Here is a 15,822-nt window from a genome sequence, read left to right as displayed (position 1 = left end):
ATTCCCAGAGGTACGTTTTTACCAAGCTTTACAAACCAAATTTTAAACCAATATTTCATTGCAGATTTTTATTTCACACAACCATTGATGGTTCCTTAAAAGTTTCCTTAAATTAACCAAACATGTTCCACGATGATACAAGTGTACTGCATACTTTCAAATCTCTATATATTCCCAAAGTGCGAACTAATTTCACAGTGTTGCCAGATCTCAAGCTCCAGGAATGAAAACACAAATATTACATAAGACAACATTTAACAACCAATGAACAAAGGTGCATTCAAACCAGACCACAAAGAACGACTTTGTTCGGGGAACATGCACAGAAAACTGGCCTTCATCTTCCTCTCTCTTGCTCACTTACAAACATTTTCTAATTTTCTTCTTATCTCAGTTTTTAGCTCTTTGTTTATTCGTCGCTCATAAGGGGAATAAGATGTACAGTAGTTGCACATCCAGAATGAGCAGTTATATAGCATACAGTCACAATGAGCAAGTTTACCTCCATAAATCTCTGCTGTGATACATAGGCAGTAATCAAAGATTTTCTCTCTTAGTTCTACATGAGCTCAAAGTGCTAATCAATTTTTTTCAAGCCCTATGTTCTTGTACTTTTTACCACTGTCTTTACTAACTAGGTGGCTTTGTGGGTTTCCAATTAGCTTTAACTATTTGGTCAATTAACTTCTTATTTCTGTCCACTAAAAAATGTGTGAGGGATCCCTCAGGCCACCAATCTAATTCCTCCTCTGCTGTCCTGGCCATTATTATAGGGCTAGTGGGTTTCATGGGATTTGCTCAGACAATGTTGAAATTCAGGGCTTCTAAGGCTGCTGTCCAGTGAGTTCATGGTTACTTGTGATAATCTATTCATTCACAGTAAAGCATGTACTGTGTGGGGACTCCAAGATAATAAAATGTGAGGCTGGATGAACACAGCAGGCCCAGGAGCATCTCAGGTTGTCCTGAGATGCTGCTGGGCCTGCTGTGTTCATCCAGCCTCACATTTTATTATCAGAGATAATGGGAACTGCAGATGCTGGAGAATTCCAAGATAATAAAATGTGAGGCTGGATGAACACAGCAGGCCAAGCAGCATCTCAGGAGCACAAAAGCTGACGTTTCAGGCCTAGACCCTTCATCAGAGCTCTGATGAAGGGTCTAGGCCCGAAACGTCAGCTTTTGTGCTCCTGAGATGCTGCTTGGCCTGCTGTGTTCACATTTTATTATCTTGGGTTCTCCAGCATCTGCAGTTCCCATTATTACTGTGTGGGGACATTTGACAGTTAGTTTTTTGTTCAAGGACCCAACCTACAGTGGCCATTACAGCCCAACATATGGCTTCCATGGCCCTCAAGCAGCTTCCTCATCCCAGGGCTACTTTCAACATTTTAGTCAGTCCGACTTCAGTCCTGGCGTGAAGGCCACCTTTAATGGCCACACACTACTGTCATCAGGTTATTGCGTTTCTAATGTCAAATTCTGAGTAATCGGACCATGCCACCTTAAACCTTGAAATAATCAAGTGGATCCTCTTTTGCTTTCACGTTCGTCCAACCTGTATTTGGGGGACAGGCACAACCAGCTCACCCTCACTTGTTCGTCCTCACCCAATCCTTCATACACTGTCCTACTCAATCTTTTTCCTTCCCTAAGAGTCATGAGTGCTGACAGTATCAGGTGTAGATTGCAAATACTCTACAACTGTTCCAATTGCTTCCGTGTTTTCATTCATCCCTTTGTAGCGTCGGGTATCTCTTTAGACCATATATATATCTTTTTGGGGACTGTAGGCATATGGTAGTAATATTTTCTATAAGCGTAAGTGGTGGTGGTGGTGCCCCCATCGTCCTTATTGTCCTCCTTTGTTTTAACTATCATCCTTTTACTTTTCAGGGGAGAAAGCCGTTTTCGGTCTCTTGTTCTAAGGCACCAGAGGAGTCTGAATCTAGGTCCAAACTGGCCGCCTCCTTTGTACCATCCTTTGGTGCTTGGCCAATTGGTCTAAACAGGGGTATCTGGGCTACAATCCCTGTAGACTCTGGCTGTTTTTCCAGTTGTTTACACAGTTGTTTATTAAGTACGTTATTTTTAGACTCTGACTTCTCATTTTTATTTTTGGTTTCTCTTTTAGCCTGTCTGAATTCATCACATACCACTTTTAATTGTTCTTTTATACTGGATAACTGTGTCATGTTGACAGCATGTTCCTATTTCACATCTCTGTCTCAGCTGCCCTATCAGGTCCAGGGACCACCGTACTCCTCTTTCTCTTATGGGTCATTTCTCCCTGACACTTTTAATATCACCCAGGGAGCATTGTCCCATGGAGGTACTGTACTTTTGTCTGAATTCCACAGAGGTTTCATGGAAGGTCGAATTGTTGTTTGATATATTCCTTTAGTTTCAGTAGAATATCACTCCCTGATATGTCAGGTGGGGCCCATCCACTCTTAACAGTTGTTGGTAGATCTTTGTTCTTATTGTCTTCCATTGTGATAGTTATAGGTCTCAAGCCAGGGGCCTAATTAACCACAACTCTGCCATGTACAGATGTCTGATTTAAAGGAGTTCGAGCCACCTACCTTGTCAGAATTTGGGATCACATGAAAGGAGAAACCTCCAAATTTAGACTACTGACCAAGGACTTTTGGTAATAGAGGAGTCCTTAGCTCTATGGGTGTTGAGATGGATCTCTAGTCCTCAGGGGGATCTGGGTTCGTTCAGCAATCTTGCCGACTATGCCAAGTTGTTAGATCTCACATTTTCCAATGGGAGACCAAGCCATGTGGTAGGTTCCAGGTAACCTTTATTGTCATTTCTGAGGAAGGGTCACTGGACCTGAAACAATAAATCTGTTTTCTCCTTCACAGATGTTGCTAGACCTGCTGAGCTTTTCCAGCAACTTTGTTTTTGAACCTTTATTGCAGCTTTATTTTCAGTACAGCTCCATTTCTCCAGAGTAATAATGCACTCAAAATGTTTTGGAATATCTTAATTTATATGGTTCAAGCTTAAAGTGCACATAACACCCCCACTTCCTTTTTTTAAACTAATAGTCTGCACTGCTGAGTTATCCCTTTGTGATTGGATCTCTGGTACAACATCTTATACTGTTCAAGTTTTCCTCAGCAATTAAGCTAACCATATCACTAAGTGACAAAGAGTAGGGTAGGCTTGTGGTCCACCCTAAGTCTTTCATGATTCCATGATGTTACCAGACTCTCCATGTGATGATATAGGGGCTGCTTTTACTGTTTGAGATCGGTTTAAATCCTTTCTTGTAGTGCTTTTGGTGATTTTTTTTTGTATATCTGTGGATCTTAACTAAAACCTACTCCTAGTATTGTAGCAGATTGATTAAATAATTCAAGAGAGATTCGGTAACTAAATGTAGCGTGAAATGTTCTTATCTATTATCTAAGAGTAAACAACAGCAGCTGCATATTCTATCTCCTATCAGTGACCTTGCATCTGCAGACTACTATTGTTCTACTTGTGGAGACTAAATTAAGCAATTATTGTCCCAAGCACTCTAATTACTGTTAGCCATGTTCTGCTGCATTAGCCATAGGAAGCCATTGGCCATTTCGTGCTGCTCAGCCATGAGTAATTCTAACAGGTATATTCTATCAACTAACATGGGAGCTTCCAGCATCTCATAGCCCACATTAACACCAGGATAAGTCGCATTGTGTCACCACCTTTTCTTTACTCATTGTTGAATGTGCTTCCTGACAGACTGAACTTTAGCTTATTGTTAAGCATTGACCTCGCTATTGGGTCTGCATGAATTGTACCATCCAATCATCCTATGTAACTTCCTCATAACACATGAGCTTTGCAGATCTCAACAGAATTTTAGAGGTATTGTAAAAGCTCTTCAGGGTCTAAACAATGATTTCTGGATTGTTTTGGTTTGATTTTAAATATTATGTGAGCTTAATAAATGACTACTATTTAGTTACTGTCATCTAACATTAATTCTTTGTGATTCAGTATAGACTGGGATTGTTTTAAATGAATGCAGTCCATGTATTAGCGTAAATTCAGAAATTATGAAAGAGCTTATTTGCTGAGACATGAGGAAAAATCAGCAGATTCTTATTACGTTGATAATTGCAGTGCATCAAACAGCCTAAACTAATTGCCACATTTAATGTATTTGAAGCCAAATGCTAATTGCAAATGGTTCGTGCTGTTTGACTGTTATAGGTGACTGGCTTTGATAAGCACAGATAGTGTAACCATACTTGCAATACAATATGTAGGACTGGTTACCATTAGCAACTCAAATAATTCCCAGCGTGGAGAGAATGCGCTATGAGCAGAGAAGCTGCATAATCTAGAAAGAAGATGACTTAGGTTGTCTGAAACAAGAATAATTAACAGGCTAGGTAAAATAAATTATGAATCTTATTTTAAAATATTAAAATCTTAAATATTCATAAAATTGAAAAATAAATGTAATTTAAATACCAGAATGAATTTTGTCATGCTCTGGATGATAAATGTTAGGAATCATTTCCCAAATAGGGCAAAAGCAGAATCACAGATGTGGAGGAGGCTTCAAAGCATAATTTAATGTTAAACCGGAAAAGTTAGAATAGGGAAAATGAAGGTTCCAATGAATGTGTGAGCTAGCTGTCTTCCTATCATTCTCACTTCTTCTGTATTTTCAAAGAATGAAATGATTATGCATTTCCCAAAAAGATATATTTGGTTAGCCGTCATAAGGCATCTACCTCTGAAGTTTAGATTTAAGAGCAATGTGGACTGTTTCTAACATTGTCATTTGATCACTATCCTACAACTTGTAAATCTGAAACGTACGCCTGTGCCACAATCATTACGTGGTTGTTCAAGCTGCCGCTGAAAACACTGAAGGTTCTTTGAAACTGACCTGGCTGCAAACCTTCATGTGCCAGTTGAAAGTAGTACAGAGATTAATAATTAGTATTAATTAATTTAATATAATAATTATAATGATATAATAATCTTACTGCCTCACCTGTAGTCAGTCCTTACTCCAGTCTCAACTGAGACACTCTTGGTTCAACCTCTACCCCAGTATCAATCTCATATTAAAATTTTGAGACTTATCCTAAATAACAGATTTTGTTTTGGTTTTATCACTGTAGTTATTGTATAATGCTCACACCCATTCTCCTCCTCTGGCCTAACTCTGCTAAAGGTATGCTATCTGTATTCCAATACTGACCCCAGTCATGTCCATATCTTGTTGCTTCTCACCTTGATCATTCTGTTTACAACTGATTGCCTCCTACATTCATTTTTTTTCTCACAGATGTTTGTGAATCTTTGTAACACTTGCTGAAAAAGCATTGGAAGCATGAGTTCTTGAATAATTTTAAGGCAGAAATAGATAGATTCTTGATGATAGAGTTTGAAAGATTATTAAGGACAGACAGGAATGTGGAATAAACAGATAAGCCACGATTGTATCATATGGAAGAGCAGGTATGAGGGGTTATGTGGTCTACTCCTGCTTCTAATTTGTATATTGTATGTTCGACATTCTGTAAACAATCAGTCATGCTTCGAGCCTTTTAAGTCCCATTCTGAATTTTCTCCTGATACTCATTCATTTCAATCCCCAATTATTTATTTTTCATTAAAACCCTTCTTAAAATCCATCTCAGTCTACCAGCATTTGGTTACCTCGTAGGGTATTTGATCTTTGGTTTGATGTGTTTTGTTTTCTAAATTACATCCCTGTAAAGGGCCTTGAGATGTTTTTCTATGTTAAAAACATTTGTATATGCTGTTTTTGTGGCATCTTCACATTGAGAGATGTGTCCTCCTGCAACACCACCTGTCCCCACACATTTAATACAAAACTCCAGAAACATCTGTTAACAGAATTTCTGACTGTTTTAACCTGTGTAGGATTCTGTTTCCTGATCAGAAAATGAAGGGGAGATTGCAGCAGAACTGTTAGCAATGATGATACCTGATAAGACAGTTATGTGGACTTAGACTCTACCATGCTGTGCATGAGAAGGAGGGAGTGGGCTGGATAAGTGCATCCATCATAGCTGTAGTATGCGTCTCACTTACTGATCTCACGCTAATAATCTGCTCTAAAGGGTGACTGTGAATGGGATCCCCATTTTTCTAGAAGAAAGGTAATATCATTGTTTTTCCTGAAGCATGTTGAGATGGTAAGATGAGGGCCTCACTCTCTATTTGTACCAGTGAGACTGTCCTATAAATCCTTCGTCTGTTGCTTGGCAGCAGCAGGGGCTTTGCCTAGTTCGACGCAGCACCACCGGCATACGTTCTACATTGATACAGCCTGAATCACAAAGACAAAGCAGGTAATTTTAATGTTTTCTTTCCTCTGCTAGTGCCGTTTATCAAAAAAAAACCCTCTTTGTGGTGCAGAGCAAAGTGGATTTTGGTTTGTTTGGCCAAGAGCTTGCTGATAATATTCCTGATTTTTGGTTTGCTGGTTCAGAGCTGGTCTTTTTCATGTTTAATTTATGATTGCTTTACAGCTCTGCACGTTTGGTTTTACACTGCAGTATGTTACTTGCTGTGTTACAACACTTAATGTTTATTGCTTTCCTATAGTGAAGCCACATAAAGAAACCACTCCATGCTGCACCCTAGCTGTACACTTATCTCCCAAGGGCAGAGTTGTCTTGAGATTTATTGTTTGTTCAATTTGAGCTGCTTCTGGTTTTGTTTATAACATAGTTCTTAACTCTGGCAGTTAAATATTGATGCAAATTGAGCCCTGAGTTTGCAGGCTATTTCTGTGACCTTGTAGTCACTCAGATGGATGTAACCTGCGAGCCATCACCAGAAAAAGGGCCAGGTCCCACTGTGAAAAAAGCAGTGATAGACTGTGTGACATTGGAGCTGAATGTTCAGCCAATTTATTTAAAGTGCATTATTTTGAATTAATCAATGATCACTTGTGTAAAGTCATTTGGTATGTGTTTCAAGATTTTTTTTTTGTTTCGGCTTTATTTAAGAAGAGTTATTTTAGAACCCATGCCAGCTATTGTTGGGAGCAGTTGGTAACTGAGATCTGGGAGAGCTATTATGTTGAGATCTACATTTATCTGGTCACTGGGAATGGTTTGTTTTTATGATCTGGTAACAAGTATCCACTGGAGATGCTTTATTTCTGTGATCATGGATCAAGTATCCACCAGGAATAATTATTGTCTGTGATTCAGGGCCAAGTATCCACTGGGAATTGTTAGTGTCTGTGATCCAGGGCCAATTATTGATTGGGAATAATTATTGTCTGTGATCCAGGGCTAAATATCCACTGGGTGTGGTTTCTTTCTGTGACCCAAACTTGGTTATTCATGGGATTTGTTTGATCTTGGTGTTGGATGCCCAGTAAGTATGCCTTGTGATGTCTTTAATCCTGGGCTAAGTATCCACTGGGAATAGTTTGTGACTATGATCAAGATCTCAGTATTTATTGCAAGTGATTTGTATCTCTGATCCAAAGTTGGGTATCCATGGGAACAATTTGAGTCTGAGATCTGGTGTCAGGTGCCCATGTGGACTGGTTTGTTTCCGCGATCTATGACCAGATATTCTCTGGGAGAGAATGTGTCCGAGATCCTTAATAGGTTGTACATTGTGAGCAGTATGTTTTATTGTTATGTTTGTTAAGTATTGCTGAAGAAAAAGGTACATATTGGCAAAGTCAAAATAAGTGGCAGCCATTTTATGGCTCATTTCTCAGAATGCCTTCACGAGTAAAAGTAAACCTGCCTGGTTTAATATTTAAAAAAAGTTTGGCAGTTAACTGTCAATCACAATCTAACTGATACATTTTCCAATGGCTTTGCCAATTTGGGCCCACTCACCAATCAATCATCACTCTGCCTTCACTTACTGTGAATGATCCTCTCCCTTAACATTAACATATCTTCTGATTTGGCCTGATGACTTCAAGAAAACATACTTCAGCAAATTGTGACGTTATTTAGCAGTACTCAAGTCCTATACCACCAAATAATTAAGATTTTATATTGGTTATTAATTTACAAAAACTGGTGGCAGAAGGTAGAACAATGTAAAGTTATGGTTATTATTTATGATGTAACTTGTGTAATTTGATAAATTTTATGGTGCATTTTTTGTATTTTGGAGAATTTTGATGAATAGCCTGAGAAAATTACTACATTTGTCACTTGGTCAAAATGGTAGACTTGCATCCCTGAACGGGTTAACTCAGTCCTTGTTCTGTATCCTAGGGAACTTGCTGCTCTCCTGGGAAGGTAGCAACTGAATCCATCGGTGTTGTGCAGTTCATTGCTCAGCTAAATTTTCAGGCAGGCATTCACTGCATCAAATTAATACCGATATTAATATTTCATGAAACAGATGGACTTGAAGTAAACAATGCCATGCCCATCTCGTTAGGAAATGGGAAACAAGCAACCGCGTACAACGAGCAATTCACCTGGCACATCTTTAAAGCAACCTCTAACTGTTCTGTTCTAAAACTGATTTTATAGGTAGATTTCAGAACCTTTCTGTAACATACAGTAACAATAGAGTTAGCTTGAGCTAGACCAAAACATCAATGAGATACAGGCTCAATTTTCTCACCCTTCAGTTTCCTTGGGCCATCTGGCTTGGGATATTCTGTTCATAGTTTCAGGAAATATTTGCCCTTCTTTGCGGTTGAAACCACATTGGAGGTTTATTTAATAATGAGAGCTTCACAGACGTTTCTTTCTGTGAGGCCAAGCAGGTTTTCTTGTGTGATCCTCCCAAATCTGCCTCATTAGATACGTACATTTTGGGGCTGTTTTGTCCAATGTTAGCCGATTTCTCCCACTCACCACTGCTGGGCTGTCCTGAGATTCGTGATGCCAGTTCCACATCTGATCCCCCGTCATGCACCTGATTGAGCACTGGCAGTCTGGAATTGCCCTTCACTATCAACATAAGTAGTTCAGCAGCCACAAAACAATGCTTCTCATGATACAGAAGTGGCATGTTTGGCACTTGCCTGCACAACTGCACATTCCAACCTCAACTACTGTTTAAGACCAGTGCACACATTTACTTGTCCTTAACCATATTCCATCTTACAGCCCTGTCTAAATCACAACGGCTCTTTCCTCAATGCCCGCTGTAGCACAGCATCTTATTATTGTTCAACATACACAGGGAAGTCTTCAGGGATAATGGCAACTGCAGATGCTGGAGAATCCAAGATAATGAAGTGTGAAGCTGGATGAACACAGCAGGCCAAGCAGCATCTCAAGAGCACAAAAGCTGATGTTTCAGGCCTAGACCCTTCATCAGAGCCTCTGATGAAGTTTCTAGGCCCGAAACATCAGCTTTTAGCGAGTTTTGAGAAGATTTGTAGCTCAGGTTGAGGTTCTGGATGTGAATTTGCTCGCTGAGCTGGAAGGTTAGATTTCAGATGTTTCGTCACCATTCTAGGTAACATCATCAGTGAGCCTCCGACGAAGTGCTGGTGTTATGTCCCGCTTTCTATTTATAGAATAAATAGAAAGTTGGACATAACACCAGCGCTTCGTCGGAGGCTCACTGATGATGTTACCTGGAATGGTGACGAAATGTCTGAAAACTAACCTTCCAGCTCAGCGAGCAAACTCACATGCAGAACATCAGCTTTTGTGCTCCTGAGATGCTGCTTGGCCTGCTGTGTTCATCCAGCTTCACACTTTATTATCAGGGAAGTCTTCAGAAGCTTCTAAACATTTACTTTTATTCATCATCACCGAAAGCAAACAGAAATCAAACAAACAGGAGCTGCATTTGCCTTTCAAAATGAAGTGCTTGCCTGTTGAGCATCAATAATTTTACAGACAATGAATGATCCCTGCATCCAGCTCTTGGGTATCTGTATTAAAGTGCAGGAGCAGACATGCAGATTGATCAAAGATGTACCATGATGATGTGGAGAGGCCTGTTGAATACCAATGTCAGTGGACATGTGGTCACTGCTCATTGAGTGTGCACTGAACTGCTGGTGACTGGCATCTAAGGAGGAGCAAATGATGAACTGGAATTGGCTTGACTTTCTTATCAGAAATTGTTGGCATCTGGCAAGTGGGAAAATGAGAGATTGCACGTTAATGGGTGAAATTAGGTAGTAATGAAGGTGAAAATGAGCCATGATCCATGGTAATTGCACCTCTCATGACTCATGAGTGAGAATTGCATCATGACACCCAGGACTTAGTTGCAAAATGCATCTCCACTTTGTAAAATTCCTCAAAGGACATCTCACCCAAATTTCCCAAATCTCTCACTGTAGGCCATGCCATTCAGGGACTGGGATGATTCTACATTTCATCAATGAATTTACACAAAGGGGAAGGGCATAAGAAGATAAATTCCTATATAGCTAAGTGTGATGTGCTGCATGTCAGTAGGAACATAAGGCTAGAAACTTTACAGTGGAGCAGTGTAAAATCTAGTCCATTGAGCGAGAAAAGATTAGTGAACAATCTAAAAGCGACACTGAAGTTTTAAATAAAACAATAACAAGTAAAAGAATTACCAAAGGGAAGGTGGCTGATTAGGGATGGAAGGAAATCTTGAGACAGGGTCATGGCTGAGATATTAAATGAATGTTTTGCATCCATTTTCTGTCACCAGAAGACACTGTCAATGTCACAATGATTGAGGAGCGAGTAGAGAGATTGAGTAAGGTGAAAATAGTTACTGATGAAATATTTACCCAAAGGTTTTAAAAAAAAGTCACTCTGTCAAAGATTGGATACATCTAGGTTCCTGGCAAATAGGAATGGGAATTATGAAGGGCCAGGCCACAATCTTCCAGTGTTTCCCAGATATACGAGTGGTGTGAAACGACTGGAGGATTGTAAGTGCCACACCTTTGTTCCAGAAAATAGGAAGGAATAAACCCAATTCTAGCTCAGTCAGGCAAGCATTGGTTTGGGGAAATCAACAAAATTGTGATCGACTGTGATCATAAAATTAATTGATGCTTGCAGGAACATGGCTTGGTAAGCAACATCCAGGGTTGATTTGTTAAAATGTCAAAGAGAGGTAAGATTGTTTCTTATTGGAGAAGTGAATTGCCTGGCATTTGTGTGGTATGAATATTACTTGCCACTTTTCAGCCCAGGCCTGGATATTGTTGCATTTGGACGCGGACTGCTTCACCATCTGAGGAGTTGCAAATGGTATTGAACATTATATGATGATTGGGCAACATTTCACTTTTGACCTTATGATAGAGGGAAGGTCAATGATGATGTTGCTGAAGATCGTTGGGCTTAGGACAATACCCTGAGGAACTCCTGCAGAGCCGGACGTCCGACCTCCAACACCACTCCCATCTTATGGGCCAGGTATGACTCCAGCCAGGAGAGAGTTTTCTCCTTCATTCCTATTGACTCCAGTTTTGCTGGTCCTCCATGAGGACTAGACAGGGTAGATGCAGCAAGGAGGTTCCCGAAGCCAGAGGATTCCAGAACCAGGAGTCATAGTGTGATGATACAGGGTAAGCTATTTAGGACTGAAGTGAGAAATTTCTTCACCCAGTTGAGTGGAGAGCCCGTGGAATTTGCTACCATGGAAGGCAGCCAAGGCCAAGATGTTGTATGCTTTCAAAATAATTTGGATATAGCATTTGGGGCAAAAGGGATCAAAGAATATGAGAGAGAAACGGGAACAAGCTATTGAGTTGCATAAGTGTGACCAAAATGAATGGTGGAACAGGTTTCTATTTTCTATGTCTTGTGTTGCGTTCTATGCCCCACTTGGTCAAATGATACCATGATGTCAAGGGCAATCACTCTTGCCTCATGTTTGGATTTTAGCCCTTTTGTCCATGTTGTAATGAGGTCAGGAGCTGAGTGGCCCTGGTGGAACACAAATTGGGCGTTGTTGAACAGGTTATTGTTAAACAGGTGCTGCTAGATAGCACCTTCCATCATTGTACCTATTGAGAGTAGACTATGAGGGGGTAATTGGCTGGGTTGGATTTTTCCTATGTTTTATGTATGGGACATAGCTGGGCAATTTATACCATTGCCAGTCTTGTAACTGTACTGGAAGAGCTTGGCTAGGGGAGTGGCAAGTTCTTCAGTACTACTGCTGGCATATTGACAGGGCCCATAGCTGTTGCAATTTAGTGCTTGCAACTATTTCTTGATACCATGTAGAGTGGATCAAATTGACTTACAGCTGATATTTGTGATGCAGGAGGTTTCAGCTGGTACAATTATGGCCAAATAGATACACAGTTTTATGGTAGTGTTGATGCTGCTGGATTGTCAAATTGCATGGAACCGCTGGAAGACTAATGATACTTGTAGACATAGATCTCCACCTAACCCTCTCTGAAGATGTAACTTCGTAACTAGGGGAGGTGATCCATACCCTCAATGTCCTGTTACCTGATCTTAGTGGAATGAGGGGTCTTTTAGTTTAGTCTTCACTACCTTAGAATTATTAATTTAAGAGTAAAACTGTTGAATTTTACACCCACACAAATCTTTGCAGGTTAACCTATTTAATGTCCAATATGGGCAATCATTGCCTTTCTTCCTTCATCTATCCCCCTTTTTCTTCACTTCCTTTTTAAAATGCTGTTCATCTCTAACTTCGTTCTGAGGGAGTATAAATCCTTAAAACATTAACTGATTTTTTTTCTTCTCAGCAAATGCTGTCTGACACCCTGAGTATCTCAACATCTTTTATTTATGCCACGGCAACCAGTGTTTGGGCAGGTGATAAATGTGGGAAGAGGCAAGACATTAAACAAATGAGAGTAGAAACCATGACTGTGATTATGGGCAAATTTTAGATGATTAGATGAGGAGGCAAATAAAATTACTGTTTGGGCCCAGATATATATCCCTGTCTCTAAATACTGTGATGGAATGGTACACCAAGTAAAAGAACATAATCAGGTAGAGCAACTAATTATTCTGAATACCGTATGTGCACAGAACAAGATTGAAAGATTAGAAGTAGGCTTGTTGTCAGGCAAGTGAGCTGTACTTGGAATTGGACCTGGTTAAACTAGAACATTGACTAGAAGGTTAAACTGACAGGGTATGGAATTTCCATGAAGGATTGGTATAATGAAGCAAGAGGAGGCATGTAGCAATATTATGTGTCAGTGGGAGAAAAGTAACAGATGATTTTGGTTGATGCAGCAGCATGGTTTGCAGAGAAGGTGCTTTTGTCTGGTGTTCGCTTACACAATTGGAGACTGGAGAAAGTAGACAAAGACTTTTGAAGGTCATAGGCAAAAAGAATGGAAAATAGCAATTTTAAAGATGCTGACACAATTGGAGACTGGAGAAAGTAGACAAAGACTTTTGAAGGTCATAGGCAAAAAGAATGGAAAATAGCAATTTTAAAGATGCTGACTGAGGAACACATTGGGGTGATGTTAAGGAGCATTGCTTGATTACAGAGTAGATACAAGACTATTTTCTCATTTTGTGGAATAGCTCAATCATGCTTTGCTGTTCTGGACTTACATATGCAAAGTCAATGAGCCATTGGGCGTTAAGTATTACTTGGGAATTGAACTGCACACAGTAATTGAAAGGTGTAAGATTCAGAGGGAGTTTGAAAGAATTTATGTTGAACAGATGCTTATTCCCACGGGAAAATCTACAACTGGGAGGTGCAGTTTATAAATAGCTAGTCTCCCATTTAAGATGGAGATGATGAGAAATTTCTTTACTCAGGCTTGTTAATGTTTGGAATTCTCTTCCAGTGATCAGAAGAGGATGAATCATTCAATACGTTTAGGGCATGTTAGAAAGCTGATCAGCAAGTCAAGGATGGAAAGTCAAATTAGCCATGTTCTTATCGACTGGAAAGCAAGTTCGAGACTTGAAAGGCCTACTCCTGCTTCTATTTCCTATGTTATTAAGATTTTGTGAGAGGTCTTTTGTTAAATGCATTCATTTCCTATATCAGTGTCTTTCTATTGCCCAGTCGAACATGGTCAAATTTATTATAATTATACATATTCTTTGGTAATCTATGCACATTTTTTGCTTCTACTTTGATTGGCTTAGTCAACACATGATAGACTAATCCTTGACAATACCTACATTACCACATTAATTAAATTTCAACTTCATGAGTAATAATTTGGAAGCGGTGGTATAAATACAGGAAACTTTGCAAGATTTCTTTAGGCAATCTCTTTTAAGAAAGTGAAGTACTTTTCACTGTATCTTGAAAGAATATTTTCATGACTAATAGCTCAATAAATAATTTTATTCTCTTCGTATACCACAGGCAGAACAAAATAAATTGCTGCTTGTAATATAAAGTACGGTTTCTGAATTGTGATGGATAAAGTAGATACTGGGTGCATGCCCTTTTTCACTTTTTCCCTCTGTTCAGACTCCTGAGTCTTGTATTCCACTGAATAAGCATCATTGTGGAATTTACAAGAGTTGTAAAAACGTGAAACCTTGAGACATTAATATATTCCTATCCTTCACATATTATACTTTATACACTACTACAGATTTCGATCTGCTGTAGAGTTATATACAAGTTCAGTGGTTTTGGATACTAAATGCTTTGCTTTATGAAAAATAGTTACCTCTATCTTGTATCAATTTGCATGGTAGCATAGCAGAGTGGTGCAATAATATTACCCCTTCTGACAGATATTTGTGCGCTTCAAGCAGTTGCTTCTCAAATCTATTTGAAGACAGTCCAAACAAACACTTGATGAGATCAGCATGATGCAAATCATTACGTTCCTTTATTTCACAGTAATTTGAATAGAAAGAATAGAAACTACGATTAACCTTAATGATATTCAAAGCACTGCTATCAAAATCACTGTGGCTGTAGTGTGGTTTCTATTACCCTGCCAGTACCTTCTCCCCTTTGTGAATCCTCTCTCCGCAATGAAATTGCTCCACAGAGGCCGGTATTCTATCACCAAGTCATCTTCATTTACACATGAACAGTCCTTGACTTTGGCACTGCCTTTTCAGAGCCAGCTCTCAGAATATCTGATACTCCTATTTTTACCTGTTAGCTAGGGCTTCCTGTTTGAGGCTCTAAATAGAACATAGAACAATACAGCACAGTACTGGCCCTTAGGCCCTTGATGTTGTGCCGACCTATTATCCTACTCAGATCAAACTACCCTGCATTATACTCTCCCCTGTGTGCCTATCAAGAGGCACTTAAAAGTCTCTAAAGTGTCTGACTCCACTGCTACTGCCAGCAGGCATTCCAAGTGCCTACCACTCTGTGTGAAGAACCTACTTCTGACGTCTTTCCTATACCTTCCTCCAATCACCTTTAAATTATGCCCTCTCGTAATAGTCATTTCAGCCCTGGGAAAAAGGTATTTGGTCCAATCAGGGAACTCATATTCTATGAGGTCCAGCTGGCTGAGCTCATTACACTCACCAGAATCATAGAATCCCTACAGTATGGAAGCAGGTCATTCAGCCCATTCAGCCCACATTGACACTCCTTACCCTATCCCTGTAACCCTGCATTTTCCATGGCTAATCCACCTAGTATGCACATTCCCCTGGACACTGTGGCCAATCCAGCTAACCTGCACATCTTTGGACTGTGAGAGGAAACCGGAGCATTTGGCGAAAACCCACGCAGACATGGGGCAAATGTGCAAACGCCACACAGAGAGTCACGTGGGGACAGAATTGAACCCTGGTGCCTGGTGCTGTGAGGTAGCAGTGCAGACCACTGAGCCACCGTGCTGCCCTAGCTACAGTTACTAAAACCTCTTTTAACATCTATACCATGCTTTCTGCACTTAGGCTGTGCAATGAGTAGTGATATGTCCTC

The 15,822-nt window shown here is 39.9% G+C and overlaps 1 protein-coding gene across 8 annotated transcripts in view; it reads left to right on the top strand.

The window, feature by feature from the left end:
* The window catches only part of LOC125464533 (RIMS-binding protein 2), a 218,364-nt gene that overhangs the window by 92,551 nt on the left and 109,991 nt on the right, over positions 1-15,822 (top strand). Inside the window, exon 1 of one of the 8 annotated variants that reach the window (XM_059655532.1) lies at positions 6,325-6,341. The exons of the other annotated variants lie outside the window; for them this stretch is intronic. The gene's annotated coding sequence lies outside the window, so the exon portion shown is untranslated. Of the gene's footprint in view, positions 1-6,324; positions 6,342-15,822 lie in introns of those variants that run through there. 8 annotated transcript variants of the gene reach the window in all.

Source organism: Stegostoma tigrinum, chromosome 27 (genome assembly GCF_030684315.1).
Source record: "Stegostoma tigrinum isolate sSteTig4 chromosome 27, sSteTig4.hap1, whole genome shotgun sequence".
Classification (NCBI taxonomy): domain Eukaryota; kingdom Metazoa; phylum Chordata; class Chondrichthyes; order Orectolobiformes; family Stegostomatidae; genus Stegostoma; species Stegostoma tigrinum.
This window is presented reverse-complemented; position numbering and strand designations above follow the sequence as displayed.